Source organism: Lynx canadensis, chromosome C2 (genome assembly GCF_007474595.2).
Source record: "Lynx canadensis isolate LIC74 chromosome C2, mLynCan4.pri.v2, whole genome shotgun sequence".
Lineage (NCBI taxonomy): Eukaryota > Metazoa > Chordata > Mammalia > Carnivora > Felidae > Lynx > Lynx canadensis.
In genome coordinates, this window is record NC_044311.2 from 93,787,950 (window position 1) to 93,815,253 (window position 27,304).

A 27,304-nucleotide genomic window follows, 5' to 3' on the forward strand; every position below is an offset into this window, starting at 1 on the left:
AAGGGAGAGTGGGTACCATTGATGCCACACTTAGGAGTAAAAAGAAGAATCTGGGTATACTGAAGTAATATCATTTATGTAACAGTATCTAGAACATAGTAGGTGCTCGAGATGTGTTTGTTGAGTGTAAATATATGAAGGATCTACCTCATTTATTTATTTAAAAGTGTGTGGAGTGGGGCACCTGGGTGGCCCAGTCGGCTAAGCCTTGGACTTCTGCTCAGGTCGTGATCTCACAGCTCATGAGTTTGAGCCTGGCATTGGGTTCTCTGCTGTCAGAGCAGAGCCCCCTTCCCTTCCTTTTCCTGTCTCCTCTCTGTCTGCCCCTCCCCAGCTTGTGCTTTCTCTCTGTCTCAAAAATAAATAAAAACATTTAAAAAAATGTGTGGAGCAAGTAGACTTTGCATTTGTAGTAAAATAGGTGATAGGCTATGGTTTACAATTTCAAAGCGGTATTGGTTTTGTAGATGTGTTTTTCTATTTATAACTTAAATTTAATCACTGTAGAAAAGTAAGAAAAACAAGCATAAAGAAAAAAATTGAATTCCTCAAACACCCAAAGGATAACCTTTAACATTTTAATGTATATCTTTGTAGAATTTGCCCATGCAAATCTATATATCTAATAGCTATAGTTATGTGTATATTTTACAAAATGGAATCAAACTGTGCAACTGTTACATAAAGTGCATTTTCATTTAATACTGTGGTATAAATGTTCTTCCTTGTCAATAAATGTAATCTAAATTAAAGAACACTGCCTTTTGGAGTCAGACCAAGTTTGTTCTAATTCTGTATCTGTCATTCACTAGATTGTTGAGCTTGGGCAAATCTCATTATTTCTCTGAACCTCAATTTTCTCATCTTCAGATGAAAATGGGAATAGTGTAATAGCTCTCAGAGTTCTTGTGACAACTAAATGAGATAATATATGTAATTAGTTCATATGTGCCTCATAAAGAGTAGCTATTTTAAAATTTATATGTCATCTATTCTATGAATTTATTTTGTTGCTTTTAACAGTGCTGCCTTGACCATCATTATACAGACATTTTACAAGCTTGTCATGTTTTTTTCCTTAAGATGAATTTTTAGTTGTGGAATTGCTTGGCTAAGGAAATGTGCTCATTCTGGTCTTTGGAAAGTACTATATTTTAAAATGTCCTTCAGAAAAATTGAGCCATTCTATGACTCCACCAGTAATATATGGGAGTGCTATTTCTCTATACCAATGCCAATTCTTTATATATTTTTATTTTTGCCCATCTGATAAGTGAAAAATGGTATCTTGTTTAATCGGTATTCTTTTCATATGTTTAATGGCTATTTGTTTTTGGTTTTGGTAAATGTCCTAGTCATGCCCTTGTCTTTTCCTTATTGATTTGTGAGAACTTCCTGTATATTAAAATTTTAATTCTTTATTATATGAATTGCAAATAAAATTTCCTGTCTTGTTTGCCATCTAGAAGTTTGATATTTTTTTTTATTTTTATGGAGTAAAATTCATTTTTCTCTTTGTAGTTTTTACCTTTGGGTCATGCTTACAAAGACCTTCCCTGTCTCTCAAGATAACATAAATGTTCCCCACCTGTATTTTCTTTTAGTACTTTTCAGTGTGTGTGTATTCTTTTTTACTTCCATAGAGTTAAGTGTACAAAACTTAAGTGTGAAGCTTGATGAATTTGTTTTTTAATGTTTATTTTTGAGAGACAGAGACAGAGCACAAGCAGGGGAGTGACAGAAAGAGAGGGAGACACAGAATCCGAAGCAGGCTCCAGGCTCTGAGCTGTCAGCACAGAGCTGGATGTGGGGCTCAAACTCATGAACCGGGAGATTGTGACTTGAGCTGAGGTCAGACACTCAACTGACTGAGCCACCTAGGTGCCCCAAAGTTTGATGAATTTTTATGTATGTATGCATCCATGCATACACCATCCAGATCAAGAGATAGACTGTTTCTAGCATTCTAGCAGTTAACTACTGTTCTAATCTGTGTTTCCATAGCTTAGTTTCTCTGATTTTTGAACATCATACAATATGACTCTTGTTAGATATTATTTATGATTGCTGAGCAGTATTCTAGTGTATGATTATACTACAAACTTCTGATGTTGGTTGACATTGGATTGTTTACAGCTTGGAACTATTAAGAACTTTTTTGGTGTGTGTCTTTTGCTGGACATAAGTGCTTATTTCTCTGGAATATACCACTGTATAGGATTCCTGGGTCATAGAACAGACTCCTTAATAGATACTGCCAGACAGTTTCCCAAAATGGTAGTACCAGTATACACTCTCACCAGCAATGCATAAGAGTTCAAGTTGCTTTGCATATTTGCCTTTTACTGTTGGCTGTTCTGGTTTGTTGGTACTCAGTGGAGTTTTCATTTGTGTTTCTCTTATGACTAATGATGTTGAGCACTTTTACAGATACTTATTGGCCATTTGGATATCCTTTTTTACAAAGTGCCTGTTCACTTCTTTTGCCCATTTTTATGTTGGATTGTTTGTCTCATTCTTATTGATTTGTAGGACTTATTTACGTAGCATGCTTGTATGTATGTGTTTGTATTTTTTAAACCTTAAAGCTTTAAGTATTCTGTATTTTATTTTGGTAGATGGTTTGTGATAGAAATCTCACCTAATCTTATTTTTAAAAGGTTATCTAGATGTTACAATGACATTTTTTTTTTGAAAAAAAAATTTCTCCATTGATTTAAAATACTAGCTTTTCCATATAACACTGTCTAGTACATACTTGAGTCTATTTCTGTACACTTCACTCCTGTTTTGTCAAGAAAAAATGATCTGTTCTGGTGTTTCTCTCAGACTGTTTTTTGGTTGTAGGTTTATAACATACGATAATATCTCATAGAACAAATACCCTTTCATTTGTTTTCTTTAAAAATAATTTGTGAGTACTTCATATATTTGTTCTTCCAAGTAACTGTAGGATATTTTTGTTCAGTTCCAACAATGACATCAAAAAGTTTGTTGGGATTGTTTAAAAATTCAAGAAAAGTCTTCTAGGTCAAGGATATCTGTGAGTCTGGCTTGCTGATGTTGTTTCATTGATCTCTGTTATGGGCTGAATTGTGTTCCCCCCAAAACTCATATGTTGAAGCCCTAAAGCCTGTAAAGGACCCTGGAGATAGGGGCATTAAAGAGGTAATTAACCTTAATCATTGGGGTGGGACTCTAATCCAATCTGACTGTTGACCTTGTAAGAAGAGGAAAAGATAGGGGGAGGTGCTCACACAGAGAAAAGACCATGTGAGGTTTATTTTTCTTTTCCAATTTGGATGCCTTTTATTTATTTTATTATTTTCTTGCCTAATTACTCTTGATAGGACTTCCAAGAAAATGGTGAATAGAAATGGTGAAAGTGGGCGTTCTGATCTTGTTTCTGATCATAAGGGGAAGGCTTTCACTGTTGAGTATGATATAGATTTTTCATCAAAGCCCTTTATCAGATTGAAGAAATGCTCTCTGTTCCTTGTTTTCTGAGTATTTTTTTTTTAATCAGGGAAAGGTGTTGAAATTTTTAAAATAGGCATTAATTGAGATGATCCTATGTTTTTTCTCATTCATTTTATTAGTGTGATATATTACATTGATTTATTTTTGTACGGTGAACCATCTTTGCGTTCCTAGAGTAAATCCTACTTTGTCACAGAATGTGATGGTCTTAATATGTTTCTGGATTCAGTTAGCTAGTATTTTGTTGAGGATTTTTGCATCTATATTAATAAGAGATATTAGTTTGTAGTTTTCTTGTGATTGTCTGGCTTTGATATCATGGTTATGCTGGCTCATAGAATGAGTTTAAAAATGTTCCCTCCTCTTTTATTCTTTGGAAGAGTTTGAAAAGGCTTAGTGTTAATTTTTCTGTAAGTGGTTGGTAGAATTTATCAGTGAAGTCTCTGTTTCTAGATTTTTTTTTCTTCTAATTTTTGGGAGATTTTTTGATTCAACCTGTTTATGTGTTATAGATCTGTTGAGGTTTTTTTTTTTGTTTTTTGTTTTTTTTTTCTATTTCTTCTTGAGTCTGCTTTGGTAGTATATTTCTAGGAATTTTTCCTTTTTATCTAGGTTGTCCTTTTTTTTTTTGGCTGTATAGTTGCTCATAGAATTCTCTTTATAATCCTTTTTACTTCTGTAAGATTGATAGTAATGTCCCCACTTTCATTTCTTTCTTTTTTTTTTTTTTAATTTTTTTTTTTCAACGTTTATTTATTTTTGGGACAGAGAGAGACAGAGCATGAACGGGGGAGGGGCAGAGAGAGAGGGAGACACAGAATCGGAAACAGGCTCCAGGCTCTGAGCAGTCAGCACAGAGCCCGACGCGGGGCTCGAACTCACGGACCGCGAGATCGTGACCTGGCCGAAGTCGGACGCTTAACCGACTGCGCCACCCAGGCGCCCCAACCCACTTTCATTTCTTTAGTTATTTACTACTTGTCTCTCTCTTTTTCTTTGTCAGTCTAGCTAAAGGTTTATCAGTTTTGTTGATCTTTATTTTAAAGGACCCGCTTTTGTTGACCCTCTCTATTATTTTCCTATACTCTATTTAGTTTATCTCTGCTCTATTTTTTAGAATAGAATTTTGTTTCATCTTTTAGATTAGGGTTTAGTTTGCTCTTCTTCTTAAAGATCTTTAAGGTATAAAGTTAGTTTACTGATTTGAGATCTTCTTTTTTTTTTAAATTTTTTAATGTTTTTATTTATTTTTGAAGGAGAGAGAGACAGAGCATGAGCAGGGGAGGAGCAGAGAAAGGGGGAAACATAGAATTTGAAGCAGGCTCCAGGCTCTAAGCTGTCAGCACAGAGCCCAATGTGGGGCTCGAACTCACGAACTGTGAGATCATGACCTGAGCCGAAGTCGGACACTTAACCGACTGAGCCACCCAGGTGCCCCTGAGATCTTCTTTTTTTAATGTAGGCATTTATAGCTGTAAATTTCTTTCTCAGTAGTTTATTTCCAGCATCCCATATCTTGGTATGTTGCGTTTTAGGTTTCATCTGTCTCAAGGTATTTTCATCCATCTCAAAGCATTACATTACTCTTGTAATTTCTTTGACTCATTGGTTTTTTAAAAGTGTGCTGTTTAATTTCCAAATATTTGTGAAATTTTCAGTTTTCCTTCTGTTATTGATTTATAGCTTCATTCCACTCTGTTCAGAAGAGATGCTTTATATGATTTAAAGCTTTTAAAATTTATTAAAACTTGATTTGGGACTTAATGTATAGTCTATCTTGGGGAATGTTCCATGAGAAGAATGTATATCTGCTATGGTTTGGTGGAATGTTCTTTATATGTCTGTTAGGTCTAGTTGGTTTATAGTGCTGTTCAAGTCTTGTATTTTCTTTTTAAAAATGTTTTTTAAGTTTATTTATTTATTTTGAGAGAGAGAGAGAGAGAGAAAGTATATGCATGAGCACAAGTGCAGCAAGGGACAGAGAGAGAGGAGAGAGACAATTCCAAGCAGGCTCTGTGTGCTGTCAGTGCAAAGCCTGATGTCGGGATCGAATTCACAAATTTGAGATCATGACCTGAACTGAAATCAAGAGTCGGATGCTTAACTGACTCAGCCACCTAGGCGCCCCAGGTCTTGTATTATCTTATTGATCTCCTGTCTAGATATTTTATCCACTGGACACTTTATGTCAGTTCTTCAGGTAGCCCTCAGACAAGTCAAAACACAAGCAGAATTCTTTGATAACAGGTGTGCTCTGCTCCCTCTGGAATGAGGGACTATGATCTCATACTTGAACATGGGCTTCTGTCTTCAAAACTGATGCTGAGTTGAGGAGCAGAGCAAGGACAAGTAAAAATGCTGCAGTGGTCTCCTGCTGTTTGTAAGTTGCCCCCTTGATTCAGCATTCACTTGATTGCTATTATCTTTGTCTGTTTTCCAGAGTTCTGAGAAAGTTGACTGAGATTTTTTGCTCATTTTTTTATTGTTTTTGTGGAAGGATGAGCCCCTGGAGCTACCAACTCTATCACTTTTACTGACATCACTCCCTACCTGCCCCCACCCCCTTAAAGTTTTGAAAATGGCAACTTGTATATCCACATCAGATGCTTGGTTTCTTTTGAAGAATTGAAAGTATGTTACTACTGAGCCCATAGTTCCACAGATCAACAATTGCCTGGTGAGTAGCAGTTGCCCAGTTCAGGTAGGAAATAGTTTCGCCTGCACTTTCCCTCCTGCCCCTTAATCATTTAAGTTACCTGATTGGTTTCTCCACCCATTTTAATTTTCAATCTCTTTAGTATTACATATTGACTACAAGCCTAGGCCTTAAGCCAGATAAAATTGGATTTGAGTGTTGTCCTGACCATTTAAAGACTGTGTGTCCTTAGAAAAGTGACCTGTTCTCTGTGATCTTTAGTGTCTTCATTTGTAAAATGAAGAGAAACATAATTACTCAATTTAGTTATTGAGATAAGTAAATAATATAATATTTATGAAGAATTTAGCCCAGTGCCTAACATGCAGTAAGTAAATAATAGTTGTTATGAGTTTTAGTGTAAATTTATTAAAGTCATTTTTTATGTTCCTTGGTAATGTTTGGAATTTTCTTCTTATATGTTGAGTATATTTGTTTAAAAATGTTATTCTTATATAATTTGTGAATTTTATTGTTGTTGTGAATTGGATCTTTTTTTCCTACTATATTTTCTAAATGGCTAATGCTAGTATGTAGGAAAGATAATTTTGGTTTCTCTTTTCTCCTGCCATTTTTTAAATTTTCTTATTAGATTAAATAGATTTTCTGATTAGCTTCATTTTTCTTTTTGTTTTTTTTTAGTTTCATTTTTCTTGATACACATTGTAATGACAATTTCCCCCACCTTTATAATATTTATACTGTAATTCTTTTTTTCCTAATATTGACTAGGACTACAAAACAATGTTAAATAATAATGAGGATTACAGATGTCATTTTATTCCTGAATATAATGGGAATGTCCCAGCAAGTGCAATGCTTAATTTTGGTTTCAGATATATACATATATATACATACATATGCATATACGTGTATATATATATATGTATATATATATGTACATGTATAAATATATATGAATATATATAGAACAATTTCTATGATGAAGTTTCTTTCTATTTCTATTTTACAAAAAATTTTAACTGGCTTTTGAATTTTATCAAATAATTCATTGAATCTATTGAAATAGTCATATGATTATCTCCATTAACTTATTCATGTAGTTGCATCCATAGATTTTTTTTTTAACGTTTGTGTATTTATTTTGAGAGAGAAAGAGCATGAGCAGGGGAAGAGGTGGTGGGGGGGAGGTGGTGGGGAGAGAGAATCCTAAGCAGCTCCACACTGAGTGTGGAGCCTGATCCCATGACTGTGAGATGACGTGAACCAAAATCAAGAGTGGATGCCTAACCAACTGAGCCACCCAGGTGCCCCACATCCATGGATTTTTAAATGTTAAATCAGTTATCCATTCCTAGAATAAACCTTACTTGGTCATCCTATATTTGTCTTTTAATACAATTCTGAGATCAGTTGCTAATATTTTATTCAGGATGTTTGTATTTTAGTAGTTGATCTATTGTTACCCTTTCTTGTTTTGTATTTGTAGACTTTTGGCATTAGTAGTATGCTAGCTTTATAAAGTGATTTTAGAAACTTACTATCTTCTTCTGTGTCCTGGGACAGTTTATATATGAACTATCTGTTCTTCAAGATTTTCCAAAACTCACCTATAAAATCACATGGTCTTTGGGGTGCCTGTCTGGCTCAGTCGGTTAAGCGTCTGACTTCAGCTCGGGTCACGATCGCGCGGTCCGTGAGTTCGAGCCCCGCATGGGGCTCTGGGCTGATGGCTCAGAGCCTGGAGCCTGCTTCCGATTCTGTGTCTCCCTCTCTCTCTGCCCCTCCCCCATTCATGCGCTGTCTCTCTCTGTCTCAAAAATAAATAAACGTTAAAAAAAATAATAAAATAAAATCACATGGTCTGGTTTCTCGGGGTGTGGGGGTTATGGTTGTGGTGTATACAGATCTCTTGTAGGTTTTCCAGTTACTGTAGGTTTTCCAGTATTGTATGATTATTGGTCTACTTAAATTTTTTCCTTATACTTTAAAATTTTTTGATGATTCAACTTAGAAAAATATTGCATTTCCTTTCAGATTTATGATTTATTGAGACTAAGTATTTTCTTAGACTGTTACTTCAATCCCCACATATGTTTTTAATTTCCAATATTGAGTCCTCTGTCTTTCTTGATTATATTCAGTTATACTTTCTAGTATGTTTTAATGTTTGTTTAAACAGTCTTTTTAAAGAAACACCTCTTTTGTTTATCAAGTTTATTGTGAGTTCTTTTGGGGTGTTGAGGCTGTAATGTAACAGACAGTGAGTTTATAGTTTTGCGATCCTCTGACCTGTAATATCTAACTCTATGGGGTACCAGGATCACTAAATTTGGAGTGTACATCCATGATATACAAAAGGATTAGTGTGGAGCCTTCTGCAACTTCTCTTATTTTTATGCTGCTTACTTATTGATTTGTGAGCAAACCAAAGTGAAAGTAACTTTGAGCTGAGTTCAAGGTATCATATTTGCCTGTCCTTAAACTCAGTTGAGAATCTGTGGTTTGGACTAGAGAAGATAGTTTTTTCTTGTTTTTGCTTTGTTTTGTTCCTTTTGGTTGGTGTCTTGGAATTTCTTGCTCTTTAAGCATGAAGCTAAGTGTTTTAAACATACTTAATTATGTATTTTTTAAAAATAGTTTTATTAACATATAAAAAAAATACCATACCACAAAGTTAACTCACTTAATGTGTATTCAGTGGTTCTTTAGGATATTCACAGAGTTTTGCAACCACACCACAATCTAATTTTAGAGAATTTTTAACACTCTAAATAGAAATCCTGCACACATTAGCAGTCATTTCACATTTCTCCCCTACTTCACCCCAAACCTGGATAATCACCATCCTGTTTTCTGTATTTTGCCTATTTGGGACATTTCACAAAGATAGAATCATACAATATAATGTATGTCTTTCACTTAGCATAATGTTTTCAAAGTTTATCAATGTTGTGGCATGTATCAATATTTTATTTTCTTCTTAGTGCCAAATGATTTTTATTATTATTTGGATATACCACATGTTGTTTATCCATTCTTCAGTTGATGGACATTCACATTGTTTCTACTTTTTGGCTATTATGAATGATGCAGCTATGAACATTCATGTACAAGTTTTTGTGTGTATATATATTTTAATTTCTATTTGCTATATACCTGGGGTGGAATTGCTGGTCATATGATAACTCTCTGTGTAATCTTTTGAGGAACCACCAAAACTGTTTTCCAAAGTTGCTGCACAATTTTACATTCCCACCAGCAGCATATGAAGGTTCCAATTTCTTCACAACCTCATCGACACTTATTATTATGTGTTTATTATGTTAGCTTTATTAGTGGGTATGAGTGGTATATCTTTGTGGATTTGATTTTCATTTCCCTGATGGCTAATGATGTTGAACATTTTTTATGTGTTTATTGGTCATTTGTATATCTTCTTTGGAGAAATTTCTATTCAAATTCTTTGCTCATTAAAAAATATTCTTTAATAAATTTTTAAATTTATTTTTGAGAGACAGGGACAAAATGTGAGTAGGGGAGGGGCAGAGAGAGAGGGAGACACAGAATCGGAAGCAGGCTCCAGGCTCTGAGCTGTCAGCACAGAGCCCAACATGGGGCTTGAACCCACAAACCATGAGATCATGACCTGAGCTAAAGTCGGATGCTTAACTACCTGAGCCACCCAGGCGCCCCTGCCCATTTTAAATTGGGTTGCTTGTCTATTTATTATTGAATTGTAAGAATTCTTTATATATTCTAGATATAAATCCCATGTGAAATATATGATTTGCAAATATTTTCTCCCATGCTGTGTGTTGTCTCTTTACTTCCTTGATGGTATCCTTTGACAGAGAGAAGTTTTAAATTTTAATGATCTTCCATGACCTATGCTTTTGGTGTCATATTTAAGAGACCATTGTCGAATCCTAGATCTCAAAGATTTACACCCATTTATGAAAACCAGTAAATGCCATCTTCTTAGTGAAGATACTCAATGTATGTATGGTTTCCTAATCTGCAAAGAACTTGTAACATTTAACTCCTTACTGATTATGGCAGAGGAGCCACAATTTACTAAGAAAGATCGGATGAGTGTGTGACTATTCTGATAACTTGTCAAAATTGATGTAGGTGACTTACTCTGAGGAGTAAAACAGGAGAGAAGCAGGTCAGAGTTCCTGCATGGTGATTCCATCCCAAATCTAGGTGATCTCATACAAATCAAAATTGGGTTAGCTTCAGATAGTCCTTTTCTTCTTTTAATGTTTCCATGTGACTAAGTAGTCTAATAAAATGGTTCCCATCCTAATATTTTGTACTCAAATCATGTATCCAAAGATGTCTTATTAAAAGCAACTATTTTTTTTACTCTTGAAACTTGGAATTTATCTATTATAATGTTATCACAGCACAGAATCTTTTTTTCTTCTTTTCCTCACCCCTCTCAGGTAAGAAGAGGAGATGTCTCCGGTGGGACTTTTGCTCTCGTGGGACTACTTTTCTAGTAGTGGTGAGTTACTTAATACTAGATTTTAAAACTATCAGTGGTTATTATTTCTGATGACCTGAGGGAAGGGCTTTCTATGATATTGATCTCTTCTCACACTTTCCTACCTTTTTTAAAATGCTTATTTATTTTTGAGAGAGAGAGAGGGAGAGAGCGCATGCAAGCGGGGGAAAGGCAGAGAGAGAGGGAGACGCAGAATCCCAGAACGCGAAGCAGACTTCAGGCTCTGAGCTGTCAGCACCGGAGCCCAACACGGGGCTCAAACTCACGAACTGTAAGATCATGACCTGAGCCGAAGTCAGATGCTTAACCAACTGAGTCACCCAGGTGCCCCTCGCACTCTCCTACTTTTTATGATACTAACCTCTTCTTACACTCTCCCATTTCTCAATCCTGGGAAAAAATATTTTATTTTCTTTAAAAAAAAAAAAAAGAAAAATTATTGAGCCCTTGCTATCTATGTGTAAGGCAAGATGGCTACAAAAGGAAACAAGGCAGATATGGTTTTTAACCTCAGGAATCTTATATTCTAGAAGGGACCTCTAGAAAACAAGCAACTATAATGCAAGGTGGTAAGAGCTATGCCAGGGTAAGTACAGACAGGTATTTGTGCATGTAAATGCGACACTTGAATCAAAGTTGGAGTGCTAGGGTCTCACTGCAAGCACAACATCTACTAGCTCGGTTACCTTGGACAAGTTTCTTTATCTTTACTGCCTTCAGTTTTCTCATATTTAAAATAGAGGCAATAAAAGTACTCATCTAATTGGTTTTCTATGAAAATAAATGAGTTGATGCATATAAATTGCTTAGCATAGTGCCTGAATATACAATAAAAAGGTAACTCATTATTATTATTATTATTATTATTATTATGAGAGGGATATTATTCTGAAGGGTTATTTAAGAGCTAAGAAGTAAATGGAGTGGTCAATGTCAGAAGAATATTCCAGGCAGAGAGAAGAGCATGTTGCATGCCTGGAGGCAGAACAGATCATGGAGAGTATGAATAACTAAATGAAATTTATTATGCTGAGTAGGAGAGAGCTGGAGAAAAAGATATGATACAGGAGAAATAGGGGCCGGATCAGAGACATGTTTGGCCTTTATGCCAAGAGTATGCAGATTTGAGAGGGGGATCAAGATACTCGAGTAAGAGGACCCGAAACTCACCTCTTCCCACAGAAGGAACTAGATAACTCATATTAGCATAAATAACCCAGGAAAAGACCCAAAGACTGGCAAAACAAACTCCACAACTAAAGTAGAGAAGAGACCACAATGAAGATGGTAGGAAGGGCAGAGATGTGGCAATCTGCAGCAGGGAAGGAGCCCTGGGTGCAGAGAAGGGTGAGAGACAGACTATCACACTGGCTATCCTGCACTGGGAAGATGAAACTCCATAGCCTTTGACTTTTAAAACTAGAGGGACTGAATTTCATGAGTTCTTACAACCAGTGGGACTTAAGGCTTGGAATCTTAAAAATCAGCAGACTCAGTTCTACATCTTGGAGATAATAGCTAGAAGTGGCAGTTTGAAAAATGCCTGGGGCACATGGGAGGAACCGTTATTTATACATCTCAGAGCATGTCCTGAAGGAAATTCTCCACAAACAAAGGAGCTGGCAGGTGCCATATCCCTGCCCTGCCCCACAGCATAACCAGCAGGGGCACTGACATTCACTAACTTGCTTACACCAAGCCCCACCTCCCACACTTCAGCAGATCCACCCCTTCAGGTCCTGTTTACCTTAGTCTGGGCACTGCAGGTCCCCTCCGCCAGAAGACCAATGCAAACCTTGCCAACACTGCATCTCCTGACCCATGCATTTTACAAGGCCCTGGTCTCAGTGGTGGTGGGGGTGGCAGGCCTCATTTTGCAAGCATACCAGAGCTCACCTTGTTAAAACTACACATAATATACTGCCCACAACAGGCAAAGAGAACCTCTGAAGATGACTGGACTGAAGGAAAAAGTGGCCAAGACATAATAGCTGGGCACACACCACACACATAGCAGACACCCCTGAACCACCAGGTTCTGGTGAATAGGGGACACTGCAGGATATCTTCTTCATAAGGCCATTATTTTCAAGAGCAGGAGACATAGCTGACATCCCTAACACACAGAAACAGACACAGAGAGACGAAATGAGGAGACAGAGAAATATGTCCCAAATGAAAGAATAGGATAAAACCACAGCAAGAGACCTAAGTGAAATGTATGTAAGGAAGATGTCTGATAGAAAATTTAAAGTAATGATCATAAAGATACTCACTGGACTTGAGTAAAGTGGAGGACATCATTGGGACCCTTAATAAAGACATATGAAACATAAAAAAGAACCAATGAGATGAAGAGCACAACACATGAAATAAAAAATACACTAGATGGAATAAATAGCAGGCTGGAGGAAGCAGAAGGATGACTTAGAAACTTGGAAGACAAGAGTAATGGAAAGTAATCAAGCTGAGCAGGTGAGAGAAAAAATTATGCAAAATGAGAATAGAGTTAGGGAACTCAGTGACCCCCTTCAAGCATAATAACATTTGCATTATAGGGATCCCAGAAGAAGAAGAAGAGAGAGAAAACGTGGCAGGAAATTTATTTGAAGAAATAATAGCTGAAAATTTCCTAATATGGGGAAGGAAACAGATATCCATATACAAGAGGCACAGAGAGCCCCCAAAAAATCAACCCAAGGAGGTCCATACCAAGATATATGGTAATTAAAATGGCAAAAAGTAGTGATAAAGAGGGAATTTTAAAAACAGCAAGAGAAAAGAAGACAATTATATTCAAGAGAAACCCCATAAGGTTATCAGTGGATTTCTCACCAGAACTTTTGCAGGCTAGAAGGGAGTGGAATGATATATTTAAAGTGCCAAAAGGAAAAAGTCTACAGCCAAGAATACTCTATCCAGCAAGATTATCATACAGAATAAAAGGAGAGATAGTTTTCTAGACAAACAAAAGCTAAAGAAGTTCATGACCACTGAATCAGCCCTACAAGAAATGTTAAAGAGGACTCTTTGAGTGGAAAGGAAAGACCATAAGTAAGAGTAAGAAAAGTAGGACACACAAAAGCAGTAAAAATTAGTATATCTGTAAAAATCAGTCAAGGGACTCACAAAATAAAAAGATATAAAGTATGATACTATATACCAAAAACATGGGGGGTGAAGAGTAAAGAATGTGCTCAAATTTAAGTGACCATCAAGTTAATATAGACTGCTATATGCAGAAGATATTATATTCAAACCTAATGGTAACCATAAATCAAAAACCAGTAATAGATATGCAAAAAATAAAGAGAAAGGAATCAAAATGTATTATTAAAGAAAGCTAGCAAATTGAAAGGAGAGTAAAAGGAGAAACAATCAGGGAAGAACTACAAAAACAACCACAAAACAAGTAACAAAATGGCAATAACTGTAAATAATTACTTTGAATGTAAATGGACTAAATGTTCCAATCAAAGGTGTAGGGTGATGGAATGGATAATAAAAAATAAGACTCATCTATATGCTGCCTACAAGAGACTAATTTCAGACCTAAAGTCACCTGCAAATTAAAGTGAAGGGATGGAGAAACATTTATCATGCAAATGGATGTCAAAAGAAAGCTGGCAATACTTACATGAGACAAAATAGACTCTAAAACAAAGACTGTAACGAGAGACAAAGAAAGAACATATATAATAATAAAGAGGACAGGGGCGCCTGGGTGACTCAGTCGGTTAAGCGGCTGACTTCAGCTCAGGTCATGATCTCACGGTTCATGAGTTCAAGCCCCTCATCAGGCTCTGTGCTGACAGCTCAGAGACTGGAGCCTGCTTCGGACTCTGTGTCTCCTTCTCTCTCTGCCCCTCCCCTGCTCGTACTCTCAGTCTGTCTCTCAAAAAAATGAATAAACATCAAAAAATTTTTTTTCAAAAAAAAATAAAGAGGACAATCCAATAAGAAGATATAACAATTATAAATGTTTATGCACCCAACATGATAGCACCCAAATACATAAAACAAGTAACAACAAACATAAAGGAACTAATTGATAGTAATATAATACTATATTAATACTATATATGATACTATCTATAGGGGACTTTAGGGGACTAATATAATACTATAGAGGGCTTTAACACTCCCCTATGTCAATGGACAGATGATCCACACAGAGAACCTGCAGGGAAATGTGATTTTGAATGACACACTAGACCAGATGGTTTTAACAGATATATTCAGAACATTACATCCTAAAGCAGCAGAATATACATTCTTTTTGAGTGCACATGAAACATTCTCCATAATAGATCATGTGTTACACAACAAAACAAGTCTTAACAAATTAAAAAAGATAGAAGTCATACCATGCATCTTTTCTGACACAATGCTATGAAACTAGAAATCAAACACAAGAAAAAATCTGGAAAGAACACAAATACATGGAGCTTAAATAACATTATACTAAACAATGAATGGATCATCTAAGAATTCAAAGAAGAAATAAAAAATTGCATGGAGAAAAATGAAAACAAAGACACAATGGCACCAAATCTTTGGGATGCAGGAAGTGGTTCTAAGAGAGAAGTTTATAGCAATACGAGCATACCTCAAGAAGCAAGAAAATTTTCAAATAAGCAACCTAACGTTATACCTAAAGTAGCTAGAAAAAGAACAAACAAAACCCACAATCAGCAGAAGGAAGGAAATAATAAATATTAGAACAGAAATAAATGATATAGAAACTAAAAAACAAAACAAAAAAACAATAGAACAGATCAATGAAACCAAGAGTTGGTTATGTAAAAAGATCATCAAAATTGACAAATCTCTAGCCAGACTCATTAGAAAAAGAGAGAAAGGCCTCAAATAAACAAAATCACAAATGAAAGAGAAGAAATAACAACTGACACTACAGAAAAAAAATTATAAGAGAATATTATGAAAAATTATATGCCAACAAATTGGACAACCCAGAAGAAATGGATGAATTCCTAGAAACATATAACCTACCAAAGCTAAAGCGGGAAGAAACAGAATTTGAACAGACCTACTACCAGCAATGAAATTGAATCAGTAATCAAAAAACTCACAACAAACAAAAGTCAAGGACCAGATGGCTTCATGGGAGAATTCTACTAGACATTTAAGAAAAAATTAATACTGATTCTTCTCAAACTTTTCCAAAAAAATAGAAGAGGAAGGAAAACTTCCAAATTCATTCCATGATAACAAACCAAATAAAGATACCACAAAAAAAAAAAAGAGAACCAATATCTATGATGAACATGGATGAAAAAATCCTCAACAAAATATTGGCCCACAGAATCCAACAATACATTAAAAAAAGCATTCACTATGATCAAGTGGGATTTATTCCTGGGATGCAAGGCTAGTTCAATATTCACAAATCAATCAACATTATACATCACATCAATAAGAAAAGATAAAAAACGTATATATGGTCATTTCAATAGATGCAGAAGAAGCATCTGACAAAGTACAACATTCATTCATAGCAACAACATCCTAAAGGGCATATGTGAAAAACCCACAGCAAACATACTCGTTGGGGAAAAACTGAGAGATTTCTCCCTGAGGTAAGGAAGAAGACAAAGATGTCTACTGTCACAACTTTTATTCAATATACTACTGGATGTCCCAGCCACAGCAGTCAGACAACAAAAAGAAATAAAAGGCATCCAAATTGGTAAGGAAGAAGTACAACTTTCACTATTTGCACAGGACATGTTACTATATGTAGAAAACTCTAAAGACTCCATAAAAAAACTACCAGAACTAATAAACGAATTCAGTAAAATCTCAGGATACAAAATCAATGTGCAGAAATCTGTTGCTTTTCTATACTCTAATAATGAAGCAGAAAAAGAGAAATTAATAAAGCAATTTCACTTACAACTGCACTAAAAATAATAAGATATCTAGGAATAAACTTAACCAAAGAGGTGAAAGACCTGTACTCTGAAAACTACAAAACATTGATGAAAGAAATTGAAGACGACACAAAGAAATGGAAAGATATTCCATGCTCAAGGATTGGAAGAACAAATAGTGTTAAAATATCTATACTACCCAAGGCAATCTACAGATTTAATTCAATCCCCATCAAAATACCAATAGCATTTTTTCACAGAACTAGAACAAACAATCTCTGAATAGCCAGAGCAACCTTAAAAAAGAAAAACAAAACTGGATGTATCACAATTCCAGATTTCAAGTTATGTTACAAAGCTGTAGTAATCAAAACAGTATAATACTGGTACAAAAATAGACACATTGATCAATGGAACAGAATAAAAAGCCCAGAAATAAACCCAAAATTATATGGTCAATCTTTGATAAAAGAGGCAAGAATATACAATATGAAAAAGTCTCTTCAGCACATGGTTTTGGGAAAATTGGACAGCTACATGCAAAATAATGAAACTGGACCAGTTTTTACACCATACACAAAAATAAACTAAAATTGGATTAAGGACCTAAATGTGAGACATGAAACCATAAAAAGCCTGGAGGAGAAGACAGGCAGTTATTTCTCTGACATTGGCCATAGCAACATCTTTCTAGATTATGTCTCCTGAGGCAAGTGAAACAAAAGAAAAAATAAACTATTGGGACTACATCAAAATAAAAAGCCTCTGCCCAGCAAAGGAAACAACCAACAAAACTAAAAGACAACCTGTGGAATGGGAGAAGATATTTGCAAATGACATATCCAATACAGGGTTAGTATCCTAAATTATAAAGAACTTATACAAGTCAACACCAGAAACCCAAATAATCCAATTTAAATTGGACAGAAGACACAAACAGACATTTCTCCAAAGAAGACATATGTATGGTCAACAGACACATGAAAAGATTCTCAACATAACTAATCATCAGGGAAATGCAAATCAACATCACAATGAGGTATTACCTCACACCCGTCAGAACGGCTAAAATCAACAACACAAGGAACAACAAGTGTTGACAAGCATGTAGAGGAAAAGGAATGCAAACTAGTACAGCCACTGTGAAAGATAGTTTGGAGGTTCCTCAAAAAATTAAAAGTAGGGTTACCCTATTATCCAGGAATCACACTACTGGATATTTTTCCCAAAGAATATGAAAACACTGATTTGAAAAGATATATGCACCCTTATGTTTATCACAGCATTGTTTACAACAGCCAAACTATGGAAGCAGCGCATGTCCGTCAATAGATGAGTGGATAAAGAAGCTGTGGTATATATGTACAGTGGAATATTATTTAGCCATAAAAAGAATGAAATCTTGCCATTTACATCTAGAGAATATAATGCTAAGTGAAATAATCCACCCAGGGAAAGACTAATACCCTATGATTTCCCTCATCTGTGGAATTTTTTTTTTAATTTTTTTTAACGTTTATTTATTTTTGAGACAGAGAGAGACAGAGCATGAACAGGGGAGGGGCAGAGATAGAGGGAGACACAGAATCTGAAACAGGCTCCAGGCTCTGAGCTGTCAGCACAGAGCCCGACGCGGGGCTCTAACCCACGGACCGTGAGATCATGACCTGAGCCGAAGTCGGACGCTTAACCGACCAAGCCACCCAGGCACCCCATCATCTGTGGAATTTAAGAAACAAAACAGCAAAGGGAAAAAAGAGGGGCAAACCAAAAAACAGACTTTTAACTTTAGAGAACAAAGAGATAGCAGAGGGGAGGGAGGGAATAGGTGAAATAGGTAAAGGGGATTAAAAGTATACTTATCTTGATGAGCACTGAGTAATATACAGAATAGTTGAATCACTATACTGAAACTAATATAACACAGTATGTTAACGACACCAGAATTTAAATGATAAAATAGTATGCAGAGTCATGAAAGGGTTTCGTGCAAGGCACTGACATGATCAGATTTGCATTTTAGATCATTCTTGTTGTAACTAAAAAACCAGATCGAAGTAGTAGACCAGAGGTGGGGAGACTAATAAAACCTTATTACAGAGAGTTCCATTTATAAAATGGCCAAGTAAAGATAGCGTTATACTCGTCTTCTCTCAGAAATCAATGCAAGATAAGAAGAGCAAGAAAGAGAAATGCAAATTCAGTCTTTGAAAAAAAATTAGATGAAATCTATAACCTGAACCACAATATGTGAGGAAGGATTACTAAGAGGAGTTGTGGTCAAAAAAGAGTAGGAGCAGGTACGGAAAGATGCTGTTTACCTCTTGGCACATTTTAGCCAAAACTGGCAGGGAAAGTTCTCTAGAGGAGATGCTATACCTTCAGGGGAAAAAAAAAAAATCCTCAAACATTTCCTTATTTGGAATAACAGGAATGTGCCAAAGGTATTGGAGTGAGAAGGAGCAGAAAGGAACTAGCAATAAAGTAATATACACATTGAATCATTTAATCCAAAGAAATAGAGGATTAAATATACTATAAAATTTATAGTAAACCCACAGATACAATTGTAACTGTGAGAAATAAAGCGAGTGAAAAGATATTCATTGCAACATCAATTGTGTAGGCAAAAGATTGGGAATAACATATATAGTATATCAATTATCAATAACAAAGGTATGTATATAACACAGGTTATATCCATACAGTGCAGCTATTATAAAGAGTGAACTCTTATGTATATTTATATGGAATAATCTCCAAAATGTATCATTAGGTGGCAAAGCAAGGTACCAAGGGAAAAGAATGGGGAATGAGAACCAATATATATGTGCTTGCATATGTTTAAAATATATCTCTCTTTTAGTGTTTTATTTATTTTTGGGAGAGAGAGAGAGCGCAAGTGGGGAAGGGGCAGAGAGAGAGGGACAAAGGATCTGAGGCAAGCTCCATGCTGACAGCAGCAAGCTTGATGCAGGGCTTGAATTTACGAACCGAACCATGAGATCATGACCTGAGCCAAAGTTGGACGCTCAACCAACTGAGCCACCCAGGTGCCCCTAAAATATATCTTGAAGGACACACAGAACTTTGGTTAGCTTGGTTTCCTCTTATTAAGGAAACTGTGTCACTGGTGGTCAGGGATGAAATGAAAATGTTTACTGTATACTTCACAGTAATCGTAAATTTTTGTGTCATGTATTTTTTGTACCATAAATTTTGTATCATTACTTTAGAAAAAGTAAGACTTTTTTTTTTTTTAAAAAAAACGAGGCTATTTAAGTTATTTGTGTAAGAGAGAATGGTGATCTGAGTTAGAGAAATGGCAGTGGGGATGGAGAAAAGTAGATGGATTAGAAGTATTATCAGTGGGAATGATGGGTAGTGAGTGAGGAAGAAGGGGTCAAAGATGACAGGTAGCTTTCTTCTGGCTTGGGTGACTGGGTGGGTGGTTGTGCTGTCCCATAAGGTGGGGCACTCAGGCTTCATCCCTCAACTTTCTTTGTAGAATTCTGTTATTTCATGCCTTTCTACCTTTCCTGCTATTTTAACCTCTTTGTGGATAGTTTCCCTGTCTTTTATAAGCTCAGGATTATCTGGAATATCAGATGTATACTGGATGTCAGCTCAAACACATATTCTTACCTAATTACAGGATTAAAGAATCATAAAAGTTAAATCTTAAAATGGATCTTAGAAATTTACCATGGTTTCATTGTTTTATTTTCACAATGAAAACCTTAACGACAGAGGCATTATGTGACATAGATTCCTGTTAAAAATTTAAATAAGTTGTATAATGAACTTACATTTTTTTTTAAATTTTTTTTTCAATGTTTATTTATTTTTGGGACAGAGAGAGACAGAGCATGAACGGGGGAGGGGCAGAGAGGGAGGGAGACACAGAATCGGAAGGAGGCTCCAGGCTCTGAGCCATCAGCCCAGAGCCTGACGCGGGGCTCGAACTCACGGACCGCGAGATCGTGACCTGGCTGAAGTCGGACGCTCAACCGACTGCGCCACCCAGGCGCCCCTGAACTTACATTTTTAAAAAAAATTTTTTAGTGTTTTATTTATTTTTCAGACAGAGAGAGACAGATCATGAACGGGGGAGGGTCAGAGAGAGAGGGAGACACAGAATCTGAAGCAGGCTCCAGGCTCTGAGCTGTCAGCACAGACAGCTCGAACTCACGGACTGTGAGATCATGACCTGAGCCAAAGTTGGACACTTAACCGACTGAGCCACCCAGGCGCCCCTGAACTTACATATTTTTGATCCCTCTTTTCTTCCCTTAGTTTTTTTAAAAATTAATTTTATTTATTTTGAGAGAGAGAGAGAGGGAGGGAGGGGGTGTTAGCAGGGGAGGGACAGAAAGAGAGGGAGAGAGAGAATTCCAAGCAGGCACCACACTGTCAGTGCAGAGCCCGATGTAGGGCTTGAACTCATGAACCATGAGATCATGACCTGAGCCAAAATCAAGAGTCAGATGCTTAACTGACTGAGCCACCCAGGTACCCCTCTTCCCTTATTTAAATGATAATAAATCATAACACGCCTAAGTAGTGGATTCTAGAACAACATTGTCTTAAAAACATTTTTTTTTAATGTTTATTTATTTTTGAGAGAGACAGAGCACAAGTGGGGAGGGGCAGAGACAGAGAGGGAGATGCAGAATCTGAAGCAGGCTCTGGGCTCCAAGCTGTCAGCACAGAACCTGATGTGGGGCTTGAACTCACAAACTGTGAGATCATGACCTGAGCCGAAGTCGGACACCCAACTGACTGAGCCCCCCAGGTGCCCCCAAAACAACATTGTCTTTTAACCACATGTGGCAAATAGACAATGTATAAGAATGTCAAACTGTCTCCTCTGTGATCTCTGTCTCATTGGCTTCAACATCTCTCAATCTGCCTAGACTCAAGAGGTCAAAATTTTCTTTATTCTCTCTTATTTTAATTATACTCTCCTATCCCACACCCTGCATCAACCCACTGTTGAATGACTGATTTTGGTTTTCCTTCTGAAACACATCGATGTTTTTTTTTCTCCATTGCCATTAATACAGATGGAGTTCAGATTTTTTTGCCTGGATCATAGCAGCGGCCTCCAAACTGATCTCCTTGACTTCAGCCTTTCTCTGTTTCAATTTATCTTCTGAATTACAGCAAGTTTTACTTTCTAGAGGTGTGGATCTTATTGGACCTCTCATAAAATTTTCAATAACTGTTCAAATAACTTATTTTCAATAACTAGATCAAATGTCCAGATTTCCTGGTGGCATTCAGTGCCTCCATGATTTGTAACTAGCCTTTGTTTCTGATTTTATTTCTGAATACACCTTCCACTGACTAGTCATCTTTTCCAAAATTCAATCTGTACTTCTTCACTCTGAAGTAACTTTTCCTTTGTTTATTTTTGTTGAAGATTTATCCATCTTCAAGAGTCTGTTCATATACCACCTGGCTTTCGTAGAGCAAACCTTCCACTTACTCACGTGTCTTTGAGTTTGTGCCATCAATAGAATAGTATTCTCATGGTTTGCTTTCTATTTTATTTAGTGGTGTTCGTGATACTGTGTCTTTTTCATTTAAGTGTATTTCACCAACCTCTTTCCCAACTTTTGTACATTCTATAGGCTCAGAAACAATGCCCTAGATGACTTGAAAACTTGTGACCGCTCTGCAGAACTTCAGGGGTCTGAAACTGGATTGAAACGGGTTAGAAACCAGATTAGAAACCAGGTTAGAAACCACAACAGAAGTACCCTGGAGATTTGCTATACAGTAAAACCTTGGATTGTGAGTAACTTGTTCTGAAAGTTGAGCAAACATTTCGAATGAATTTTAACTTGATAAATGAGCTATGTCTTGCAATAGGAGTAGTACATGCCGCCCAACATCACATGATCACAACTGAGCCAATGGTTCTTCTCTCTGTCTCTCTGTGTCTCTCTCTCTTTCTCTCTCTTGCTGCAGGATTGTGGGTGATCGTCTCGCATGCTCAGATGCTCGGTTTCAGGCCGAGGTGTTTGGTAGAAATCAGTGACTTTTCAGAGCATTGGAAGGTACCCACAACTGGCACTAGTGTATTTTTTGTCACTTCAAAGCACCTATGGACAGTCTTTTGCTTTTCCATACAAGAGTAAGCTAATGAATACTTTGTTTCATTCTGGGTCAGGCTGCCTACAGATATAGATCCCTTTCCTCTGCTGCCTTATTGCCAGTCACATTAAATACAGCAGATGACAAGAGTTTATTAATACTGTACTGTAGTCAGCATCCTTGCAAGGTATACAATGGCCCCCATGGAGAAAGATTCCATTGAGCCAAGAGACAGCAGTGATTCCATTAGTGATAGTGAAAGTCGTCCTACACAATAACCCTCCTCTCTCTTGTCTCCCTCACACCCGCCATGAAGGTTTTCAAAGGTAAGTGCAGGTGAATTTGTTCATTTTTCTTTATATTTTGTATTTTCTTTACTATTTTGTGTTATATTACAATATTGTAATTATTTTAATATGAATATTTTTGGTTGTGGAACAAATCATCTGAGTTTCCATTATTTCTTATGGGGAAATTAGCTTTGATATACAAGTGCTTTGGATTACAAGCGTGTTTCCAGAATGAATTATGCTCGCAAATCAAGGTTTTACTGTACTTCTAAATGGCATTCTCTACCTGTGACCATTTTTTAGTTGTAATTTTCACACGTCTATTTATTTTACAATTTATTACAATTGGTACAGAAAGTGAAACATTGTATTTGATATGACTGATTTCCCAAAGGGACTAGATGATAAATGCAAACAAATTTGTTACCTGAGATATTCATTCAAATTTTGAAACAGTTTTTGAAAATTTATGTAAGTATTTGAAAAACATATTTGAGTAGAAAAGTTTTTTAAGAAGTCGCTCAGCTAGGGACATCACTTTTATGTGCACTACATAATTTCTTCCACTAGAGGGCAGCAATGACTCATGACAGCATTAGGCAATAGTAAAAATGTTTCGGAATTATCCTTGGAATAGTTTGCAATGCAAAATTGGACAAAATTCACTTGTCACTAATTTAAGAAGCGTCTATTTTGTTGACTTTCTGTCCAAGTAGAAATTAATCCCTAGTACTAGCCGTTAAGTTTAATAAAGCAGATTGTGTTATGTGGCAGAACAATTCTTTTACCTTAGTTTTCAACTTATTTTCTCATGTTATTTGTTCGCAGAGCAAACATGAATTAAGCTCACTTCTGTGATAGGCTCTGTGTTTTTCCTGGGAATACAAAGCTGAATAAGACATAGTCCTTGCTGTGGGGAACCCTGTTTTATTAAAAAATTTTTATTTTGGAGTATTCCTATGCTAAATAAAACGGGATACAAATGTGTACAAGACATAATTATAAATAGCATGCATTGGACGCATACGGTGTGCTAAGCACTGTTCTAAGTTGCTTTACTTCTGTCATCTCACTTACCACTCAGAAAAACTTTGAGAAGTAGGAATCAGTATTACTGTTTCGCAGGGAGGTGGAGGCACAGGAGATTAAGTCCCTTGCCAAGCATCACACAACTTTTAAGTGATGGAGCCAGCATCTGAACCGAGGCCATTTTAATACAACACACACTCCCATCACTCTACTGCTCTGCTATTACCCATGTGAGCTCTGTCCTCAAAAAACAATTACTTCTGGGAAAATGAGGCATCTTGGGGAAATAAACAGCATCATCAGTTAGGTGCTTCATCTTGAAGTCTATGACAAAGTGTCTATAAAAATACTCCTCTGTCTTGGCTAGATTCTGACCAGTTTAAGGAGTAAACAAAAGACTTGGGAGATGAGGCCAACATATCACCTTTATTACTGATGGAAGCCAAATTGGGGGATTTGGTTTTAGGTCTCTTAGGTAAACAGGCTTACAGATATTGAACCACAGAATTAGACTTCCCCACCCCCACCCCACCTCATAAAGGGAAGCCTCAGGCCTAGGGTACGCCTCACTCCCCCCCACCCTTCATCCAGCACTTGCCCCCAGCAGGGGCACAGTCCCTAGAGGAGCAGTGAAACGAGTGCTTTCTAGAAGCACCTCACTCCCAAAAGGAAGAAGGGAGGCTCTGAGCCAAGCATGAACAGTTTATTCTTCTCACATTTACTTCTCAGATAAATCACACCATGTCTTCTGAGCAAAGAGAAGCCAGGAGAAAGTCACTGGGGTAGACAGAATAATGGTCCCCCAAACATGTCTACATTCCAATCCCTGGAACCTGTGAATGTCAGGTTCCATGTCAAAGGGGAATTAAGTTTGCAGCTGACTTTAAAATGGGAGATTTTTAAATGGCAGAAAAGTTTGTTTGTGGTTTTTGCTTTAATTTCACAAACCTCCTTATTTAAAAAAATTTTTAATAACATTTTATTTAACCCAATATACCCAAAATATTTTAGCTTCCGCATGTAATCAATATTTAAAAACTAGCAATGAAATATTTTTCTTCCTTTTCATACTGTCTTTGAAGTCCAGTGTGTATTTTATACTTATAGCACATCTCAGTTCAGAAGCTATATTTTTTTAGTTGACTTTTATTTTTGAAATGTTTATTTATTTTGAGAGACAAAGAAAAAAAGCACAAGTCAGGGAGGGGCAGAGAGAGAGGGAGAGAGAAAATCCCAAGCAGGCTCCATGCTGTCAGTGCAGAGCCCAACATGGGGCTCTGTCCCACAAACTGTGAGATTATGACTTGAGCCAAAATCAAGAGCTGGATGCTTAGTCGACTGAGCCACCCAGGCCCCCCTACTTGGCTTTTTTTAATTGAAGTATAGTTGATACACAATGTTGCATTCGTTTCAGGAGTACAACATGATTCCTAAGTTTACACATTGTGTATGTTCACCCCAAGTGTAGCTACCATCTGTCACCATATAACAAACACTAGTACAATATCATTGATTATATTTCCTTTGCTGTACCTCTCATCCCCATGACCTATTAATTCCAAAACTGGAAGCCTGTCTCTCCCACTCCTTTTCCCACACTTGTCCCATTCCTCCACCCCCACTCTCTGTCAACCATCAGCTTGTCCTCCGTACTTATGGGTCTCCTTCTGCTTTTGTTTGTTTATTCGTTTGTTTTTTAGGTCCAAATATAAGTGAAATAATATGGTATTTGTCTTTCTCTGACACATTTCACTTAGCATAATACCTTCTAGTTCCCTCCATGTTGTTGCAAATGACAAGATCTTGTCCATTTTGAAGGCAGAGTAATATTTCATTGCGTATGTGTATGTGTATATGTGTGTGTATATATATTCCATCGATAAGCGTCTTCTTTATCCATTCATCTATTGATGGACACTTGGATTGTTTCCATATCTTGACTATGGTAAATAATACTACAATAAACATAGGGTGCATATATCTTTTCAAATTGGCATTTTCGTTTTCTTTGGGTAAATACCCAAAAGTGTATTGCATTACCACCAACAGCGCAAGAGGGTTCCTCTTTCTCTACATCCTCGCCAACATCTGTTGTTTCCCGAGTGGTTGATGTTAGCCATTCTGACAGGTGTGAGGTGGTATCTCATTGTGGTTTTGATTTGTATTTCCCTCATGATGAGTGACGTTGAGCATCTTTTCACGTGTCTGTTGGCCATCTGGATGTCTTCTTTGGAAAAGTGTCTATTTATGTCTTCTGCCCATTTCTTAACAGGGTTGTTTGTTTTTTGGGTGTTAAGTTTGTTCAGTTCTTTATAGATTTTGGATACTCACCCTTTATCAGATATATCATTCCCAATACCATTTATTAAAGAGACTGTCTTTTCCCCATTTTATATTCTTGCTTATTTTTTTGTAGATTCATTGACCATGTAAGTGTTGGTCTGTTTCTGGGCTACCTCTTCTGTTCCACTGATCTATGTGTATATTGTTCCTTGTTTTATGTGGATATTGTGTATATTGTTTAAAAATATGGCAGCTTGCTTTCTGGGGCTTCTGGCTTTGTTTACATACACTAGTGTGTCTAGACATTCTTGTTCCTTTTTCCCTGTTCTGCTGCATTTTGACATCCAGAACTTTCTCCTTCTTGTTCTGCCCTTCCCCAGCACTCCCAACTCTACATCAGTGTCTCCTTCCATGAGGACATGAACTGATAAAGGAGTTCTGTTGTCAAGTCCTGCGGGAGCTGCCTAATTGCTGCTTTATATTTCCTACGGAACAGACATCAATTCCATACTAGTTTTGTGGCTGTTAGTGGTTCACCTGCATTGATTTGTACTTTGTGGTTTGTAAGCATACCTTGTTGTCCCAATTTTTAAATTTTTTTTTTTCAACGTTTATTTATTTTTGGGACAGAGAGAGACAGAGCATGAACGGGGGAGGGGCAGAGAGAGAGGGAGACACAGAATCGGAAACAGGCTCCAGGCTCTGAGCCGTCAGCCCAGAGCCCGACGCGGGGCTCGAACTCACGGACCGCGAGATCGTGACCTGGCTGAAGTCGGACGCCCAACCGACTGCGCCACCCAGGCGCCCCTGTCCCAATTTTTAAATAAATGTTGTTCATGGGTTCTTGGCTTTGTTGTCAGGTTGCTCTTCCTGTTTTTATGTAAGGATTTGGGAAATTGGAAAAATTATGCTGCCACTGCTGCCATCTTCCTGGGATCCGTGGAAAAACTCTTGTCAACTCTAACTATTGATATCATTGTCATGGCCAGTATATTCCTGACTCCTGCTGTATCTGATGAGGTGATTTATAAGAATACTTGAGATTTACAAAAGTACC

The 27,304-nt window shown here is 36.8% G+C and overlaps 1 long non-coding RNA gene across 2 annotated transcripts in view; it reads left to right on the forward strand.

Moving 5' to 3' along the window:
- Window positions 1-26,836, forward strand: part of LOC115523715 — a 28,268-nt gene extending 1,432 nt beyond the window's left edge. The window contains exons 1-3 of one of the 2 annotated variants that reach the window (XR_003971823.1): window positions 5,929-6,157; window positions 10,588-10,649; window positions 26,628-26,836. This is a non-coding gene — a long non-coding RNA (uncharacterized LOC115523715). Of the gene's footprint in view, window positions 1-5,928; window positions 6,158-10,587; window positions 10,650-26,627 lie in introns of those variants that run through there. The other variant, XR_003971824.1, reaches the window with a different exon arrangement.
- The last annotated feature ends 468 nt before the right edge of the window (window positions 26,837-27,304 follow it).